The 21,869-nt window shown below is 36.6% G+C and overlaps 1 protein-coding gene across 3 annotated transcripts in view; it reads left to right on the top strand.

Annotated features, from left to right (window-relative positions):
• CAMK4 (calcium/calmodulin dependent protein kinase IV) overlaps positions 1–21,869 on the top strand; it is a 244,339-nt gene that overhangs the window by 113,123 nt on the left and 109,347 nt on the right. The window lies entirely within an intron of this gene.

Raw genomic sequence — 21,869 nt, 5'->3', positions numbered from 1 at the left:
AGAGACCTGGTGATGTGGAAAAGTCAGGAGCCCTGATTAAAAGGCAAAGGGGCCAGAGAGCGGCTGTGTACGGCTGACTGGTTAGATTTTACATTGTAAGAGTGCAACCAAATATCTTGCTGTCTAATGAGACCTGTATGGCTCTTTGAAAGTGACTGGAGCTCAGATTGAATGTGGCTGTAGGCAGGGAGTGAATGGAAAAGAAAAAAATACATTTGTAATTGGTAGGTAAATCTTGCTTTGAATATTAGCCATGTTGAAAATATACATATACATGATGTACATATACAAATACATGTATATATATACATATATATAGAGAGAGAGAGAATCACATTTTAATATACTAGAAGAGTTTGCTACTTAAAAAACCATCCTAAATGAGCCACATGTAGATGGATTTGTGAAAGGAGTCATCAGCTTCTAATTTGCCTTGATTTTTAGATGTTAGGTTTGCTTCGGTAAAGTATAACTGGACAAATGATAATGCTTCTGAAACTGGATCCCCTCAACTAGAAGCTTGCATTTTGACAAGAGGGAAGGATTTTGTTTTGGAGTCACTTGTCCTTACTCTGAACTCCTAGGTATGCTGAGCAGGCAAAAGTTACTTAGGCTGATCTCTAATGAATAAGTAATACACCAAGTGAGAGTTCAAAATACAAGTGCCAACACCTGTGCAATACTCTCTGCAACCCAGAGAGTATTTTGTCATTTTAAAGCCCACTTGTATTTTGTCCTTAGATAGTGTCCCTTCATATAACCACAAAAAAGCAAAGGTATTCTTTAATAGCACATTCTTTCTTACTCAAGTTTTACATAAACAAATATGTGAATTATATTTTAATTTTCTGAAAATCCAGTTGTAAAGGTTGCTGAAGAGAGAATTATAAATTTTGAAGTCAAGTAATACCTCTTTTCAGCCAAGATATTTTTTTCCTAAATGCAGTTTAATATCACCAGCTGTTTATGTATTGTCTGGCACAAGGAAATTTTAGAAATTTAATCTAATGAAGAAGAGCATAATCGCACAAAGTTTTCAGCTGAGTAGAAATGGAATGGCATTTTGAAACAATCTGTTAGAATTTAAAGCCATAGCAAAATGGCAAAAGACAGCTGAAGAAGATAAGAATTTGAATGGCAATTACTACAGATAATAGGATTTCCTATTTGGTATAGACCATGGTTTAACTTATTCCTAAATGGAGAGGAATCTTTTGAATTGGTCAGGTTTGAAATTTTCTCAATATCATGCATTTATTTGCACTAAGGACTATGAAAAATTTATGAAATTATATTTCCTATTAAGTATCAACTTTTGATGAAAATAAACTGGCCTGCTTTGGCAGTAGTCACAGACAAGATGTTTTTGGAGTTGGTAGTATATTTTCTTGTTGGATAAAAGAAATGTCAATGAAATTTGTAAGGGGTTATGTTGTTCATAGTTGAGGAAACTTTGAAAGGAAAATAAATGCTCAGAAGTGAATGTTCAAGAATCCCAAGAGACAAAAGACCAGTTTAGAGAACACTGGATTATGTCAGAAACCCATGGGTGAGGAAATTATTGAGCTGTAACCCAGTAGCCCTTATCTTTGATAATGATTGTATAGCTACATAGTGAAAAAAGAGTCAGTTGCCCATACTTTTATGGATCTACTTCTGGATGTTTTATTCTGTTCCTCTGATCTATATATCTGTCTCTGACAATACTATACTGTCTTAGTTAACTCACCTTTATTGTCTGTCTTTAAATTGGATAGAATGCAATACTAGGAGTCAGTAAGAGGTGAATAAGGGGTACGGGATATTTGGGGTTTTCTTTTTTTCTCTTTGTTTTTTTCTGGAGTAATGCAGATGTTCTAAGATTGATCCTGGTGATATGTGCACAACCATGTGATGATACTGGGAACCATTGATTGTATACTTTGGATGGATTGTATGGTGTGTGAATGTATCTCAAAATTACATTTGAAAAAAAAATCTTTGGGTGAATTAGAGTAAGAAAAAGTGGAGCCATTTGGTGTATTCATAATTGGGAAAGTAAAGCTCTGGTTTGCCCTTACTCCCTTCTCTTCTCCACTTCTGTTGTGGAACATCTTTCTCAGAAGGCAGACACAAAAAGAATGTGAATGGGAACCAAGTGTCAGATGGAGTTGCAGAGCAGTGCTGCAAGGCAGATGTTGTCAAACACAGTTACAGCTGTGCCAAGTGGAATGAGAGAAAAATCCCCTGAAGCATCCTCAGCTTTGAAGGTGAATTAGATGGAACCCCGGCACTGTCTCCCAGGATAAACCATGTATGGAACTGTGCAAAGGGGAAAAAATAGCAAGCAAAGTCGCAAAAAGCAATTGCCCCCAGTGTTCAATTCCATGTAGGCCATGTACACAGAAACTTCCTTATCTCAAGGAAATGAATGAAATCTGAGAAGCTATTTATAGAGGGAAAATGAAGCAGGGAAAACAAAGCATTTTTCTAGAGAATTCAAATGAGGATCTTCTCTTGTGTGAAAAGCAGGTTTCAGAAAACTTGAACTATTTATAATCTAAGTTGAGTCACATGAAATTCCAGTATTCAGTCATTTTGGTTTGCAAAACTGTACTTTTATGTATCGCAACCTACAAGCACGGAGACCTCTGTAGTACTTTAGTGGATACTTCCTCAGGTCTTCATTGTATGACTAGAGTTAAGCCTGAGATCTGGAAGACTGTCTGTCTGTCTGTCTGTCTATGTATATGTCTATCTAGGGAGGATTTCTAAAAAGATGAATTTCAAATATTTTATTCAGCATTATATCTGAAGAGGAAGGAAATTTATCATATACTCAAGAAAATTTAAAAATATCAGTAAATAACCTATTTTTACCTGATAAATTAATACATAAATATTACTTCAGTTCAAAACAAGTTTCCTAACTTTTCTCCAATTTTAGGATGGACTTCAGTTATATGGGCAATAAGAGACTCATTCCCCCATAATCCATCCTGATAATCACTGAGAATTCATTAGACACTGAAATGTGTGGGTAATAGATGTTCTAACTAATCCAGAGGAAGACAGACTGAAGTACTGGCTCTTACGGAAAAGTCCACATCCTGGTGGAGACCACGTACAGGATAGTGTTAATATTAATAATAAATTATTAAAAATAAATTTAAAATAACAATAATTGATTTATATTTATTACTAAATTATTGTTATGGTTATATCATTAAATCAATGATAATTTATTTTAATAAATTAAAATTAATAATAAATAATAAAATAATAATAAATTAAAATTAATAACAAATAAAATAAATTATCATGTTCAGGCAATTGGACATTTTGGTTAATCAAATGTTCTTATGGGAAATTAAGATGTATTTATAATAAGAAAAATATGTTTTAAGTTACCATATATTTTATATGTGGATATTTTATTATGTACTTTATATAGAATAAGTACATGTGAAGGGTTAGAATACATTAAAATTCATCACCCAGAAAGAGTCATAATGCCTGTAGCTTACTTGAAAATAAGCAACAACAAAAGAGTGTGTGTGTGTGTGTGTGTGTGTGTGTGTGCATGCGCGCATGGGCATATGGGAAAAGAAAATGAGAGAGAGAAAGGGAACATAAATGAGATAGAATGAAAAAGGAAAAATCAATAAGTATTGAATTTAGGGCAGTATACTAGTGTCCATTCCGGTATTTCAACCCTTCAATATTTATGAAAATTCTCATAATAAAATGTTTGGGTGCAAACATACTTCAGCATTGAGACCATGTTTAACAATAATTTAACATTTCTTTTGGCTATTCAGAAAGCATTTCAAAATCTTATGGTCTCTTAAAGATATGATGAACATCAGTGACTTATACATGTATTGAAATGCCATTAAATAGAAAATGATAGTTGAACCTACTTTCTACTGTGCTGGAAAAAACTGGATATTTCCTATAAAAATATATATTTGTCTCATATGTCATTAACAGAGATAAAGCTTTGATAGTTATGAGAGTAACAAGAGAAGAAAATGGGTTGAAGTTCCTGTTTTTGTTTATGTGCTTAATTTTTTTCCACTTCTTAGTAGTCCTTGTACTGAAAAGTCATTTAATCATTGGGAGTGGCAGCCATTGTTTTCCTTTGGATGGGGGTGGCCTGTATTTTAATTTTTTATTTTGAAATAATTATAAATTCACAAGAAGTTCTTTTTTTTTCTGAGTGGGGGGTGCATGGTCTGGGAATTGAACCTGGTCTCCTGCAAGGACATTCCATTTTTACTGCACATAAAATGCCTAATTCCCTGGTAAACAGGAGCTGGCTTATAGATATTAGTGAACTTTTACTTTCCTCTGAACTTTGTGAATTATGAATCAGGAGTGAAGAAACATGGTTAAGTTTTTTTCTTCATGCATGAGCTCATAATTGTCTCCATTTTATGTGGCATTTAGAAGAAATTGAAGTTGAGTCGAAAGATTTACTATGTTGCATCTTCAGGCTAAAGGCTCTGGGGACAGTAAAGGATTCTGAGAGACATAGATACTGAGACAACCAGTGATTTACAAGAGTCACCCTTTTTACTGATGTTACAAGGCTGTCGAATATGCTGAACTTCATACTGCACAAAAGTAAAAAACATAGATTTAAGAAAATGTCGAAATTTGAGCAGATTAAGTAGATGGAATCTTCAGCCTGAACTGAACTTTGCCCAGTTAAATGGAATCACAACTTTTGAAGAATGAACAGGGAGGTAATGGATTCACTATTTCAGAAGCAGTTCTCATGAATCATGCTTTATCTTTCTTCCCTAGGAGTCAATAGCTCAAGATTTAGCTAAATGATCACACTTCAGCCTGTTCAGTGTGGCTTACTTTCAGAACTAATGAAGCTTTAAGAATTTTATACTCAATTAGAATTTATAGTGTCCCTGGAATTTTGGAGACAGATACTGATGAAATTTCTGTATTGTTCAACTCGTGGAAATGACTGTATTTATTGGACTATAAAATCTGTGTTCTTGGGAGACTTCTGGGAAGATGGCCGAATAGAGTAGCTCGAGATTAGCCCTGCTTCACGGAAAAGTTAGAGGAGGGTCAAGAGGGGGACTGAGGCAGCAATTCAGGAGTGTGGCTGACCTAGGAGAGCTTCTGCACCACATGTGGCAGCCCTGGTTGCAGAGGCCGAGGACCTGAGAGGCAGAAAGCTAAGAGTCTGGTGCCAAGGTGCGGAGGTGCGGAGCCCGTGGGAGTGCACAGACAGGAGCTCGGGACCAGGAAATAAGCCAGACCGCGTTCCTTGGGCTCGCTACTCACACCAGCGCAGCCCCCTGATCAGCGACTCACCCCACACCCCACCTGCTCCGACTCACCGGAACCCCATCACCTGGTCCCATTCCCAGAGCTCCAGGCACCTCCACCCCACCAGCCCCCAGTGCACATACCTGCCCCACACCCCCACCCCAAGTGCAGCCCAACCCACCTCTCCTGAACCCTTCCCAAGCACTACCTTCCCTTCCCTGCTCCCTGCGGGTACTAACCTCCATACCTAGGCTACTCCTGCCTTCCCCCCATCACACAGTGTCACACAGCCTCACCCGGCCCACCCCCACCTCCCATCCCCCGCCGCCGGAGCTCTGCACATCAGTTTATGGCACTCCTAGGCCCACGCATGTGCATACCCGCAATCACATCATTCAGCTCTGGGACCTGCACTTTGCAGCAGTCCTAGAACCACGCATGCACGTAACCTCACTTCCCAGCTCTGAGAAGGTGTCAACCTGCACAGCTAGGTCACATCTGCCCCCAGTCCACAGAGGCACAGGGCCAACCTGCTGCCACAGCCTTTGCATGTGCACAAAGGGTCCTGTGCCTTAGACCAGCACACACCAAGGTTACGCTCCCCAGGCTAGTACACCCGCATAGCTACATCGTCCCTGGCTGCTGGGTGCCCATGTTCACAACATCAGTGTAACAGCCCCAACCTGTGCCTAAACAAGCCCTGAAATAATTCCCCACACTCGTGCCCCACCCTGTACCCTACTCCCTGCTGTACAACCATCCTGCAAACACAAGGCCTTTGACTACTGAAAGAAATCAACTCCCAAAGTAAATCAATCAAGATATTTACATGCCACGAAGCAGAAGATCACTAAGAATATCACAATGCAAACAGATATAGCCCTGCCTAGTGACCATATTAAAAGACCAGAGGAGACACAGACATTGGAACAACTAATCAAAGATGCTCATGCAACTCTACTTAATAAAATAAGTGGGATAGCAAATGACATAAAAGAGATGAAGAAGACAGTAGAAAAGCATAAAGAGGAATTTGAAAGAATAGATAGAAAAATAGCAGGTATCACAGAGATTAAAGTTTCTAATGACTAAATAAAAAAAATACTAGAGGCACACAACACCAGATTTGAAGAGACAGAAGAAAGAATAAGTGGTGTAGGGGACAGGATAATTGACTTCAAAGACTCAAAACAATAAATGGCAAAATGGTGGGAAAAAATTGGATTGGATCTTAGGGAAATAATAGGCAAAACAAAGCACGCGAATATAAGAATCATTGGTGTCCCAGAAGGAGAAGAGAGGAGTAAAGGTGTAGAAAGAGTAGTTGAGGATATAATGGGGGAAAACTTCCCAACCCTCATAAAAGACATAAATATACAAGGCAAAGGAGCCCAGTGAACTCCAAACAGAATAAATCTAAATAAACCTTCCCCAAGACACATACTAATCAGTCTTTCAAATGTTGAAGAGAAGCAGAAAATACTGAAAGCAGCAAGAAAAAAAAATTCTACTACAAACAAGGGAAATCAAATAAGGCTGAGTTCAGACTACTCAACTAGCACTCTTGAGATGAGAAGGCAGTGGTGTGATATGTTCAAGATCCTGAAAGAGAAATACTTCCAGCCAAGAATTCTGTACACAGCCAAATTGTCTTTCAAAACTGAGGGAGAGATTAAAGTTTTCACAGATAAAGAAGTCCTAAAAGAATTTGCCAACAAGAGACCATCCCTACAAGAAATACTGAAAGGAGTTCTGCCAGCTGAAAAAAAAAAATGACAAGAGAGGGAGGTCTGGAGGAGGGCACAGAACTGAAGAGTACCACTAAGGTTAGTTTAAAGAATACAAAGAGAAATAGAAAAATGAATATATAGATCTGACAAATAAAATAAAAAAGATAAGATGGTGGGCTCAAAACATGCCTTTTCAGTAATAACTTTGAATGTTAATGAACTAAACTTACCAATTAAAATATATAGATTGGCAGAATGGATTAAGAAACATAATCCAGCTATATGCTGCTTAAAAGAAACTCATTTTAGACACAAGGATACAAATATATTGAAAGTGAAAGGATGGAAAAAGATTTTCCATGCAAGGTTTAACCAAAAGAAAGTAGGAGTAGCTATACTAATATCAGACAAAATAGACTTTAAATGTAAAGACATCATAAGAGATAAAGAAGGACACTAAATACCAGTTAAAGGGTGAATTCACCAAAAAGATATAACAATCATAAATGTTTATGCTTCTAATCAAGGAGCTCCAAAGTACATGAGACAGATATTGGCAAAACTGAAGGGAGCAATAGATGTTTCAACAATAATAGTAGGAGACTTCAATACACCACTCTCCTCTGTAAATTGAACAACCAGACAGAAGGTCAACAAGCAAATAGAGAAGTTAAATAACCTGATAAATGAATTAGACCTAAAAGACATATGTAGGTCATTGCACCTCAAAGCACAAGGATATACATTCTTCTGTAGTGCTCATGGAACATTTTCCAGGATAGATCATATGCTAGAGCACAAAATAGGTCTTTATAAATTTAAAAACACTGCAATTATTCAAAGCACTTTCTCTAATCACAATGGGATGAAGCTGGATCTCAATAACCACCATACAATGAGAACACTCACAAATATGTGGAGATTAAATAACACACACTTAAACAACCAGTGGGTCAAAGAAAAAATCACCAGAGAAATCATTAACTATCTTGAGATGAATGAAAATGAGAATACAATGTATCAGAATTTATGGGATGTGGCAGAGGCTGTGCTGAGAGGGAAATTTATTGCCCTAAATGCCTATATTAAAAAACAAGAAAGAGCAAAAATTGAGGACTTAACAGCACACCTGGAGGAACTCAAGAAAGAACAGCAAACTAACCCCAAAGCAAATAGAAGAAGAGAAATAACACAGATTAAAGCAGAGTTAAATGAATTGGAGAATAAGAGAGCAACAGAAAGAATCAATAAAACCAAAAGTTATTTCTTTGAGAAAATCAATAAAATTGATAGGCCACTAGCAGGACTGACAAAGAAAAAAAAGAGAGGATGCAAATAAACAAATCAGAAATGAGAAGAGATGAGTTACCACAGACCCTGAGGAAATAAGAGAAATAATAAGAGGATGCTATGAACAACTATACTCCAACAAACTAGACAACCTAGATGAAATGGAAAAATTCCTGGAGACACACAAGCAAGCTACACTGACTCAGGAAGAAATAGAAGATCTCAACAAACTAATCACAAGTAAAGAGATTCAATTAGTCATCAAAAATCTTCCTACAAAAAAAAAAGCCCAAGGCCAGAAGTCTTCACAGTGGAATTTTATCAAACATTCCAAAAAGAACTAATGCTAATCCTGCCCAAATTTTTCCAAGAAAGTGAGAGAAAAGGGACTCTACCAAACTCATTTTATGAAGCTAATATCATTTTAATACTAAAACTGGATAAAGATGCTATAAGAAAGGAAAATTGCAGGCCAGTCTCCCTAATGAATATATATGCAAAAATTCTCAATAAAATATTAGCAAATCAAATGCAACAACACATTAAAAGAATTATACACCATGACCAAATGGGGTTTATACCAAGAATGCAAGGATGGTTCAACACAAGAAACTCAATTAATAAATCAAAAGGGAGAAATCACATGATCATCTCGATTGATGCTGAAAAAACATTCGAAAAATTTCAGCATCCTTTTCTGATAAAATCACTCCAAAAGATACGAATCAAAGGTAACTTCCTCAATATGATAAAAGGCACATATGAAAACCTGAGACTGAAAGCTTTCCCCCTAAGATCAGGTAAATGACAAGAATGCCCACTGTCACCACTATTCAACATTGTGCTAGAAGTTCTAGCTAAAGCAATTTGGCAGGACAAAGAAATAAAAGCCTTCTGAGTTGGAAAGGAAGAAGTAAAACTCTCATTATTTGCAGATGATACTTGGAAGATCCTGAGAAGTCTGCAGCAAAGTTACTTAAGCTCATAAACAAATTCAGCAAGGTGGCAGAATATAAAATTAATGTGCAAAAATCAGTAACATTTCTTTATGCAAGCAATGACCTAGCTGAGGAATTAAAGAAAAAATCCCATTCAAAATAGCAACTAAAAGAATCAAGTACTTAGGAATGAACTTAACTAGGGACGTAAAGGACTTGTACACAGAAAACTACGTAACATTGCTAAAAGAAATCAAAGGAGATCTAAATTTGGTGGAAAGATATTTCCTGCTCATGGATAAGAAAGCTAAATATAGTTAAGATGTCAGTTATCCCCAAATTTATCTACAGATTTAACTAATCAAAATTCCAACAACCTACTTTGAAGATTTGGAAAAGCTAATTACCAAATTCATCTGGAAGGGAGAGACCTGTGCTGGTTTGAAAGGAAGAATGCCTCCTAGAAAAGCCATGTTTTTCTCAAAATCCCATTTCATAAAGGTAGAATAATCCCTATTCAGTACTGTATGTTTGAAACTGTAATTAGATCATCTCCCTGGATGATGTGATTTAGTCAAGAGTGGTTGTTAAACTGGATTGGGTAACAACATGTCTCCGCCCATTTGAGTGGGTCTTGATTGGTTTATTGGAGTCCTTTAAAAGAGAAAGCATTCTGGAGAATGAAGGAGATTTGGAGAGAGCAGAGAATGCTGCGGCACCACGAGGCAGAGAGTCCATGAGCCAGCGACCTTTGAGGATGAAACAGGAAAACACCTCCTGGGGAGCTTCATGAAACCAGAAGCCAGGAGAGAAGAAGCTAGCAGATGATGCTGTGTTCACCATGTGCCCTTCCAGATGAGAGGGAAACTGACTGTGCTTGCCATGTGCAGTTCCACTTGAGAGAGAAACCCTGAACTTCATCAGTCTCCTTGAACCAAGGTATCTTTCCCTGGATGCCTTTGATTGGACATTTCTATAGACTTGTTTTAATTGGGACATTTTCTAGGCCTTAGAACTGTAAACTAGCAACTTATTAAATTCCCCTTTTTAAAAGCCAAAAGAGCCAAAAGGTTATCCTGGAGGTTATTCGTATACATTATATAGGTATCCTTTTTTTAGTCTAAGGTGTTTTAGAGAAGCTAGAAGGAAGTGCCTGAAACTATAGAGCTGTGTTCCAGTAGCCATGTTTTTTAAAGACGATTGTATAATGATATAGCTTTCACAATGTGACTCTGTGATTGTGAAAACCTTGTGTCTGATGCTCCTTTTATCTTACGGCATGGACAGATGAGTAAAACATATGGATTAAAAATACATATGTAATAGGGAGAACAAATGTTAAAACAAATTGAGTAGATTGAAATAGTGATAAATGAAAGGGAGTGGTAAGGGGTATAAAAAATAGGGTGAATGAAGGTTAAAATATATTGGGTAGATGGAAATACTATTGGTCAATGAGAGGGAGGGGTTAGGGGTATGGTATGTATGAGACTTTTCTTTTTTTCTTTTTATTTCTCTTTTTGAAGTGATACAAATGTTCTAACAAATAATCATGGGGATAAATATACTACCATGTGATGATATTGTGAGCCATTGATTGTACACCATGTATGGAATGTTTGTATGTTAAGATGTTAAGAATGTTCATATTTGTATGTTGCTTTTTAAAAAAATTAAATTAAATTAAAGAAAATGAATGGCTGTATAGTAGTGGAATGAGGTTAAGACTGTGGACCCAGAAAGACTGAATTCAGGGTCACCTCTGTCACTTACTCCCTGTGTGATTTTACAAATTGCGTACTTCTTTCAATGTGTTTCCTCAACTGTAAAATGGATTTAAGAACATCTAGTTACAGCATTCTAGTGATGATTAAAGTGTGACAATTGATGTAAACTATTGTCCAGCACACAGGAGGCGTGTAATAACTGGCAAACATTGTTTTTATTATTCATTGTAATGGGCCCACACAGTTATTTTATATTATAATAATATCTCTTCATTCTATGCAATTCTAATGTACTCATTAACTCAATTTGAAATGAAGTAGTGAGTAATACCAGACATATTGGACACTTCTGTGTGAATAAAATTAGTTATATTATTTTTAAGTACTTTCTATTGTTATAATAAAATTTAGTGTGACCTTCATATGACCTCCTTCTTAAGCAATTCTTGGATGCCTCTAGTTCTTATATTTGGAAAAACTTTCAGTTTTGTGTCTCTACTCTGATTCTCACCATTGGAACATTTGCCTCGATCCGTAGTTCAGGGCTTAAATTCTGTCATGTTTAGTTATTATTATATAAAATTACCTATAAATCATGCAAAGGTTTTTCCAGTAATTTAATAAATATTCACTAGCGAATGCCCTAACTTTTACAAAATTTTCTATAATTGTTAGTTGGTCTTCTTTCCGTTTAGTTAGTTTGAAAACCCATATATTGTGGTTTCTCTAATCATTCTATGATTTAGTATTAAACTCCCATTAACTATTTCCTTTAAATTCTTATGAACTAACATTTGAGTATGTAACTATGGTATTACTTGGGAATTTGAAAGCTTTCTTTAGATTAAACTTCATAAGAAACACCCTGACCTCTCCAAGATGTCTTCATTATAAGAGACTATCAGGTCGCTCAGGTCTAAAATAGGGATAATACTATTTATACCACTGGGTAAATTGAGGATTACCTAAAACAACACATGCATAAATGCTTATGCATATGCATGCTTGATGTATTGACCTGGTATATATTAGGCATTCATCAAATGTTTTCCGGCCTATCTTTTTTTTTTTTTTAATAACCATCTTATACCAACTTTCCTAGAAGGATCTTTTAAGAAGAATGTACTAAATTTAGGAAGAGAAGTATTTTTTATCTAGGTATATTGTTTTTGTTAATACCAATTAACAAATACCAATTAACACCAGTGTTCACCAGAATACTGGCTAATGGACAGACATTAGCTGCCACATCCATCTGTCTTTGCACACACAGATATATGCTCACCTGTAATACATTAATATCTTTTTTGAGGAAAATAGCAACTTAGATTTGTGAACCATTTTACGATTTAAAAATGAATCTTTACTCTGTGAGATGGGTGCTGCCACCATTTTATAGGTGAATCTCAGAGAGATTAAATAATATAATCAGCTTTTGTGCAAGTCATACAAGTAAACTTTGGGAACCACTAATTTAGGGTCTTTCAACATTTTATTGTTGCCCATGGAATTATAGAACTGAAAGCAATACCAACAAATCATAATTTAAACCTTTTGCCTTAAAGAAAATAAATATTCAATTATCTGGAATTGTTATGTGTGTACTTAGTTTCTTTTGTAATAAAGTTTTTCCTTCTCTTGGTAACTTTTCAATGAATCTTCAGTGTTCATATCCCCACCCTGATGGAAATTCTTTTTGTTTCTAGGTAGTTAAGCCTAATTTCTCCTGTCTGGATTATCTTGCTTGATAGGCAGTACATGAGCTATCTAATATTGAGTGACAAATCATTCAGCTTTTAATGCCTTAAAACAACCTTTAATGCTTCAAAGCATTCAAAAATTTGATGCCTTATTTCCCACAATTCAGTGAATTAACTGGTGGTTTTTCTACTAGTATGAACTGGGATCAAGCGGACACAGATAGTCAGTTGGTTTGTCTGTGGATGGATGGCCTGAAACCTACTCACGTACATGTGTGAGGTCCCATCTGGGGTGGTCCTGATGGCTGGATCTCTCTCCCTGGGGGGTCCTCCATTCCAGCTTCCCCGTGTTCACCAAACTGACTTTTCCATCGTCATCATAGCTCAAGGCATAAGCTGGGTCTTTTAAGAGAGCATTGCTTGGATCAAGAACATTTGTAAGGATTCACTTACAATTTTATTTTTTTATGAATAAATTTTTTTCTCATCCAGTATGCAATATGAAGATTTCTGAGGACTGTAGGGTACTCTTTTATAAATTAGTAAAAATAGTTAAAAGACTTCATTTTAGGAATTCTTTACCCTTAGAAGAGCTCTTTAATCTTCCTCAGCTCACCCTAAAAATAATCTTGACGAGGGTAAAGGCAACGATTTTGATCAAGTTATGTTTCTGTTTGAGTCTTTGTGTCTTTGTATTTTTTTAGTTTAAGAAATGTGTTTAACAGCTGTCAGCTCTCAGAATAAGAAATTGAACAAGACTTGATGGCTGACATCTCTCGGCAAGATGGTCATCGATTATAAAATCACCAATCTAGCAAGCATTGACAACCTTAATAAAATAAGAGCACATAGAAATCAATGAGGGAAATCACCAAAGCCCTGGTAAAAAAAAAAATCACCAACTACCATTAACTGAATGTTTGCAGTGTGTCAGAGACCGTGGTGGGGACTCGATTTCAAATGGAGGAAAGTAAGACTCAGTAACTTGGTCAAGTTTATGCAGATAATAAGTGGCACAACATTTGGAGAGATCATTCATAGAAGAAAGAAAAATGATTAATAAATAATTTTATAGTTACAAAAATAATAACTCTAAATTGAGAATATAACTATTTTTATTCCCAAAGAATAAAAAATAATATTCAGTTTTGTCCAGTATTTGGAAAGTAGATCCGCTCACATAGTGTTGGAAGAACAAAATGGACACAGACTTTCCAAAAAAACTTTCTAGAATGGTTCTCCAGTGCTCATTTTTATATCACCTACTATGGAAACAGGTTTTTCAGGGTAAGGAAAATGCATTTGGAGTAACGGTCAGAGTGTATGGCTTGTATAAATCTGGGCATCTAAATAAAGAATCTGGAATGGTGGTAACTACAATATATTGAGCAGTTGCTCTGCACCAGGAACTTCACATAGATTACAGTATGAATGAATGAATGAACTTCACTTATTCCTCACATCTTTATCAATTCAATGTTCATTCTTAAACAAGATTTGTGTAACTCACATTCTTTCTATTTCACTATACAACGACTTCTTCAATGAGTGGTGGCTGCTTGAGGTGCTTGGTTTATGGGTGTTATCATTTCTCAGGAAGGTAGTCAAATGGGTCAAAGAATAAGAGGATAAAATTAACTTCAAGAAAAATACCTGGGAATATATTGAGCTGCATGAAAATGAGACTGCTTTGAGTCAAGAAGAAAGAGCCTACCTGCACTCTTCGTCTTGAGTAGGAACCACCACACTCTAGGGAGATCCTCTATACTTTGTCACTGTATCCTCAACTGGACAGACTTGCGAGGAAGATGGAGATTGCCTGCCTGTGTTTCTCCCGGCCTAACATTTGGAAACATAGAAAACTGACCATGGACCATGCATTTCCCAATTGCTGGAGGGTACATAAAAGAGGTGGACGGTCCAATGTTGGGTGAAGAGATGCATCTCATTAACACTGCTATTAGCTACTTGTGGGAATGCTCAGAAAGTGCAGGCAAGATCACCGTTGGTCAGTGATAGACAGGAGAATAAGCCGCTAGCTGAAATAGACTTTTGGGGCCTAATTGAGGTCTCAGAACACATTAAGAAAAACAGCTTGCAGATAATAAGCTGAGTCAAATGAAGTGAAACTTCTTCAAGCTTTTTGTCAATTGGAACCTATTGATTTTCATAGGGACTGTTAAGCCAGGCTTCCCAGAATGCGAGCAGGGATATTTCTATTTAGCTTTGTGACAGGTATATGTCTTCAAGAGATAAAAGGTGACAGGATGGAATGTTAAAATCTCAGCCTGATTTGTCCTTCAAGGATCTACTAGGAAGTCTGAGCATTCTTGCAGAGAATTTGTTGCCGTGCTTTGATTTGTTTTCTTTTTTAATAGAAGCCTTGCTGGGATTTTCTATACTTTCAGTTTACTTATTCTATCCATCTTATTACGATACTGATCTCTCATACTTACGTTGATGCTGTTTTTTTTAAAAAAAAAGCATAAACCATCATATTTAGAAGCAAGGTGAGGGGACGGAGAGAAAAAAGAGAGAGAGAAAGAGAAAGAGAGAGAATGCAATGAGTGGGAAAGGCCCTATAACCAAAAAGGAGGTTGTGGAACAGTGAGAAGAGTGGGAGACACCCACGATCAGGAGATTAGAGCTGGGTAGTGGCACCCAAAGGATGCAGCCAGTGGAACTGATGGAGTCAGGAAAGCATAGCCCATCTAGTCCAAGATTTATGTCTTAGTGAAAAGGAGGAAAGCTGTAAACAATGTTAAAAATGGAAAAACAGGGTGGGCAATGGTGGCCCAGTGTCAGAGTTCTTGCCTGCCATGCCTGAGACCAGGATTCATTTCCCAGTGCCTGCCCATGCCAAAAAAAAAAAAATTAATTAATTTTTATTTTTAATTTTTTTTATATTTTTTAAATTTTATTTATTTATTTATGTATCTTGGCGGGTGCGTGGTCTGGGAATAGAAGCCAGGTCTCCTGCATGGAAGGCAAGCATTCTACCATTGAACCACCTGTGCACTCCCAATAAATTTTTATTTTTATATGACTTTACAGTGTAGAGTTGAATGGTGGTGAATGCTATATCCACCCAAACAACACAAGAAGAGGAGCAGAGACAGGGTTGCTAAAAAAAGATTAAGCCATTGAATTCTACAACCATAAACTTGCTAAAAGAGGGGAAATGAATGATTCTGCAGAAGATATTGATTAGAAGAGGTCCCAGCAGTTTTCAATGTAGCGCTGGTTTTCAACTATTTTTTTAAGTAAACACTTTCGTATCACCATATACTTCCTCAGTAGTTTTAACAGTAAAGGGGCAGTATAATAATAGGACGCTAGCCCACATTTAATTATTAAACACTATCCAGTAGCCACTTTTACATTTTAATGCAAACCTCCAGACAGGAGTGTTTTACTTAAAAAAGTTTAAGACAAGTTAAATGACATGTCCGAAGTACACAATAGCATATAAGATTTGAACCCAGAGCTTTTGAATTCCAAATCTGGGCTTTTCCTATCTGTAGATAGAGAAAAGGCAAAACAGAAGTCAGCAATGATCTCGGCCTAGATTTCGGACAGAAACTAGATGTTGCTCCTTGCTGAGCTAATCAAGGGGATGCAAATGACCTGTTTATTAAGGCTTTATTGACACACAGACACAGAGAAACTCAATGTTGCCTCTAAGTCACACTGTAAAACTAGGAGAAGAAATATTCCCTATGTGTGAAGAATACAAACATGCTTCTTTTCCAAATTCTGTAAAAACTTTAGTAAAATGAGTCTCAGCAGAAAATATACACAAGCAAATGAAAGAAGAATAATGGGCATGTGTAATATGCAAATATACACATTGCTTAATGAGACCCTCTTTACTCTTTGTCTTAATGACAGATGGGATGCAGTGATGCCCACAGGTGTGTGTATATATGGAGTTTTGGTTTCCTGCCTGCTGCAGGCTTCAATATGGCAGGATACATTCAGTTAGATCTACTTATTTCTACGTTTGAAGTCTGAAAAATGTAGCTAATGGATGGCTATATCTAAAAAGCGTTTCCTTTACAAAATATCAGCCTGTCACTGACAGTCTTTCTTTAAGATTTTGGGATGAGAATGGTCCAGAGCTTTGTGTTTTCATGATGGCTTCCAGACAGACACATTAGGGTGTCATGATCAGTTTCAAGATATGACATTTATAATAAAATACAGCCACAAATGATTTATTTTATTGATGAATTAAACCAGATCCAAGACTACCATCCTCATCATTTAAATTTTGACCTATTTTTATGAATGGGAATGTTGATGAGTGTCAAAATTTACCCACCATACTTCTATCTGCAAAAATAAAAAAGTTTCCTTCTCTTTTTTCTATAGCAAGTAAAATTCATCCTGAGCCTCCATTCCACTGGGTATCTGGGGAAAAATACTTAAATTTTCCTTTCAAAGGTATGTTATTTCTTCCAATTTAAGAGTCACAGGGGCGGTGCAGCCGTGGCTCAGTGGCTTCTCACCAGCCATGCTGGAAACCTGGGTTCAATTCCTGGTGCCTGCCTACGCAATTGAAAAAAAAAAAAAGTTTCTTTTGGATAAATTTCGAGAGCTATTTCTCTCTTAGAGCTATTTCTCTCCTGCTCTGTTCTTCCTAAGCTGGCCTCTGGATGACCAACGGTAAGTGGTCTCCACAGTGACAATGCAGAGTCCCTACGACAGAGCCATCACCTGATGCCAACTGCACTAGAGACCTGCCCAGGTGAGGCCACCAGCGACTAGTACTGGCTGGACACTGGAGATGGGCTTCTTCAGCTATGGATTTCAGCAACAAATACCAGCCAGGCATTCAGGGACCAAACCAACCTAGCAGCACCAAATCAGACACCAATCCAATGCATGGGTCACGGGCTCCCTTACCACTGCCTCCTCTGAACCCTGATGTTCTTGGAAAGTGACAAAGAGAAGAGATTGATTGGGTGCCTGACTATCCAGTTGCTCATAAATGGAACTTTTTAAACTGTGAACCTTTTAAACTTTTTAAAAGAGATTCAAGAACATGTTAATGGGAGTCCTTTGAGAATGAAAACATCATTGTATGGAAAATGACATAGAGAAGGACCGAGCTGACACACTTTAGTTTGTGATTTCTGGAAACTTCTGGTCTCTTCAAGAAAAGTGAAGTTCTGGGTTTTACTCATGTTAAGATGCTTCCTCAATAAGGAAGGCAATTTCAGGTCTTCCACATCTAGAAATAATATTGCCGTGGAGCAGTACTGCTGTAGAATTCAATAATGAGACTTTTTTCTCAAACTTAGATCATTAAGATCTCTGGATTCTCTTTTTGCTTGCTATTTCCAGCCCTAGAACATGATTATATTACTTTTTGTTTCAACTTTATTTGCTCCTCTATTTCTGGTAATGAATAATAAATACTCCAAGAATCATTTTAAAGTTTTTTTACTATAGCCCATTTCTTTCTCTTTTTTTCCCCTTATTGAACTTTTCAGCATCCTTGAGTAACCAATATTAACTAATTTAGCAAAGAGCTAAAACTTTCTTCCAAGGATGTCCAGGTTTTCCTTCATCCAAATCTGCTCTCGGTAAAGGATTTAACTCCAAGATGTAATTGATAAAACTTAAAATGCTCCTCCTCAGCTGTGTTTAACAACAGATCATCAAAAAAAAATGCTAATATTTCTGAGAGTGTTACTTAGTTTTGTGTTTTGACAAATTAAAAAGTTGTTCTTTCTTGACTATCCAATTATGTATAACTATATAGCTAATCTTCGAGTTTTAAGAATCAAGAAAAAGATCAGAAGGGTATTATAAGGATAAGGATAACGTTGTTTCTAAGGGCATCTGAAAGTATAAAACATTCTGCCCCTCACTTCAGATAGACTGGGAATTCTGGAACTGAATTAATGTTGTCCAACTGAGAGAAATTTAAACTGAAAACTGTTTTGTGCTTCTCTCCTGCCTGCTTGATAATCTAAAAGCATTTTGAAAAAATGCTGCTTGACCGTATAAAAAATACAAGACATTGAAAAGAAATGATGGCGTTTTGTTACATTTCTGTTGGAACCTGGATATATATAGGATATAGTGATACCCAGTTCTAAGTACCAACTCTGTTTAATCCTTGAGAGTCAACTGTAATTAACAAACACAAGAAATGGCCTTGAACCTTCCCTGAAGCTTAAACATGGCAGTTCAGCCCTTATCCTAGTTTTCAAAAAAGGTAAAAGGATGCAAACAGGCATCAGTTCCCCTCTTTGATTACTACCCAGAAAAGAAGGTTATTTTGAGACATCATTTAGGAGGTTGTCTTCCACTTTTAGAAAAAGATAGATAAATAAATCCTTTTTCATGTTTATTAGAAATTTTGCCTTTATTGAGAGTGAATCGCTTTTATAATTCCCAATATTTCTAAATTTAGTTTGTTTCGATGAACAGCTATAATCTTAGATTTTTTCTCTTCTTACTGAAAATATCACAGCTCTTTCTCCGGGAATGGATAATACACTCCAATTATGGCTGTTCTCATTTTCAAATCCTCATAATTTCAGTCTTACTTAATGTCTTCCATGGTTGCGTTTGATGCAATACATGGATCACCCAAGTCTAAGGCAAGGTGTGCTGTTTGTGGGAAAAGAACAGGCTTCATTTTCTGGCAGCTGTAAATGCTCTACATCTTATGATGGCAAAGGAGCAGGTGTGAACAACAGTACCTGCTGCAGTGGATTTGGAAAATCAGTAACTATACCTGAGCTCTTACAAATCCTATTTTTTGGAGCGCTCAACCTTAAATGGTATGGTAAGCCTTTGTGGCTCATTGTTTGTACATCATAAGCTACTATTCAAGGAGGCTCTGGAAGGTCTTGTCTTGGCTGTGGATGTAAGACAGACATTCTCCATTCCATCGTGTTAATGACATGACAGAAATTCAGGGGACATTTAAATGCTAGGACAAGAATTGACTGTCTTCGCACTGTATCTAACCAAAGCTAATGAACAGGGAGTTTTTTTCTTTTAGCCTCCCATCTTTTGTATTCAAATCACTAACTCCTATCCTCATTTGTTCATTCATTCAACAAATTATTGTATTATCAGTCTTTGGTTAAATAATGCCTTGGATAATGATGTGTATAATATAGGCAAGATCTCTGCTGTCCTGTGTTCCAGTAGTCTTCACTCTTGAAGATGATTGCTTAAAGATATAACTCTTACAGTGTGACTGTGTGATTGTGAAACCTTGTGTCTGATGCTCCTTTTATCCAGGGTATGGACAGATGAGTAAAATAATATGGATAAAAATAAATAAATAATGGGGGAAGTAAGGGGTAAAATAAATTAGGTAGACGCAAATACTAGTGGTCAATGAAAGGGAGGGATAAGGGGTATGGAATATATGAGCATTTTCTTTTTTCTTTTTATTTCTTTTTCTGGAGTGTTGCACATGTTCTAAAAAATAATCAGGGTGATGAATACACCACTATGTGATGATATTGCAAGCCATTGATTGTACACTGTATATGAACTGTATTGGGTGTGGAGATTTGTCAATAAAAGTATTTTAAAATAAAAGATCCCTGCTGTCACAGAGCATAAGCTGTGATGGAAGAAAGAAATAATGAATGAGTAATTAAATAGTAACATAGACTTTTGTAACTGTCTTTAAGAAAATAGAATGGTATGATTTCATGGTATGTATATATACATGTGTATAGCTACTCTTGATTTAGAGGCTAGGGAAGCCTTCTCAGTGACATACTGTGAACAGAGAAGATCTGGTTGAAGATAGAGTAGCAAGTGCAAAGGTATAAAAGAAAATATCAGACCAATAGAATAGGACAAAGCCATCCTGAGTTCTGTGGTCTATGGAAAAGAGTTTGCATTTATTCTAAGCACAGTGGGAAGCTCACAAAGGCTAACAAACTGGGAATGACCTAACTGATTTACATATTCAAGAAATCTTTCTGATTGCCTTGTTCAGAAGAGAATGATTATAAAGGGTAAGAATCAAAGCAGAGAGACTAGTTAGAAAGTGTTACAATACTGTGGCAGCCTGTAAACTAAAGCCAGAACAGAATGGTGACATGGAGTAATCTATTTTATTTGAAGAAGAGAATGATTGTATTGTATCAAATGCTGCTGACAAGATAAGATAAAATGAAGAAAATGGCTAGTGATTTGGCAGCTAGAAGGCCGCTGATTTCTTCTAGGGGAGCAGTTTTGGAGGAGTGTTGGTGATAGAGTCAGACTGTGTGTACAAGAGGCATGGAAGTGGAGAATGCATGCAGAGGTAACTCTAAAGAGGTTTCCTGTGAAAGAGACTAGAGATATAGCTTAGAAGCAGGAGGGAAATGAGGATCTGAAGGAGTTTTTTAAAGATGGGAGTTATTAGATCAGGGTTACCCCCATATATTCTTAATCCCAGGAAAGAACTGAGATCTAAGAAGCAGGAGAAAAGGGTGTAAAGACATGAAGTCTTTTCTACCTTATGTACCATCTTATCTTCCCTCTTCTCCTTTCTTCTTCCAAGCCAAATCATTTTCTAGTGAGAGTCTCTTATCAACCAAATTCTTTGTATGAACTTTATCAGCATATTTCTCCTAAGAATATTTAAGCCTGTTTCATTCACTGTAATATAAAAGACTATTCCCTGTGAAAGTATTTCTAGTATTTATGTGTAGGAAGGCTTGTATTTGGACTCCAGGGATGAAGGAGCAACGATAACCTCATTTGGAGGAGCTGCCCTGATTTGTACCTACATATCTTAAGGCTTCAGGTTTTGAAATATCCACTTGAGTTTCTCAGAGCCATTCCTGTCTTACCTGAGTTCTGTTTCCATCCTTGGGAAGCTCTGCTTTTCTGCTTTTTGCCTTCCCAACATGTTGAAGTTTGCAGGAAATAGGAGGTGGCTAGTAATAGAACTATCCAAAAATATTGAGTTTCACAATTTTCAAAGCCAAATTTATTTGATTGAAATGCTTTAGGGACCATCCTCTAATATTAATCAGTGACATGCAGTGAACAGAGATACCATACATACCATAATCAATATTCCCCAGAGCTTAGGTTTTTAACAGTTTCTATTCTCTATTCATATTCACCCTGGATGGACTTGTTCAGTCCCGTGGCTTTTAATGCTATCCAAATTTCTATCTCCAGCCCAAATCTCTCCCCTGAACTCCATTTTTTATAGATAACCAACCA

Source organism: Tamandua tetradactyla, chromosome 21 (genome assembly GCF_023851605.1).
Source record: "Tamandua tetradactyla isolate mTamTet1 chromosome 21, mTamTet1.pri, whole genome shotgun sequence".
NCBI classification, from domain to species: Eukaryota; Metazoa; Chordata; class Mammalia; order Pilosa; family Myrmecophagidae; genus Tamandua; species Tamandua tetradactyla.
This window is presented reverse-complemented; position numbering and strand designations above follow the sequence as displayed.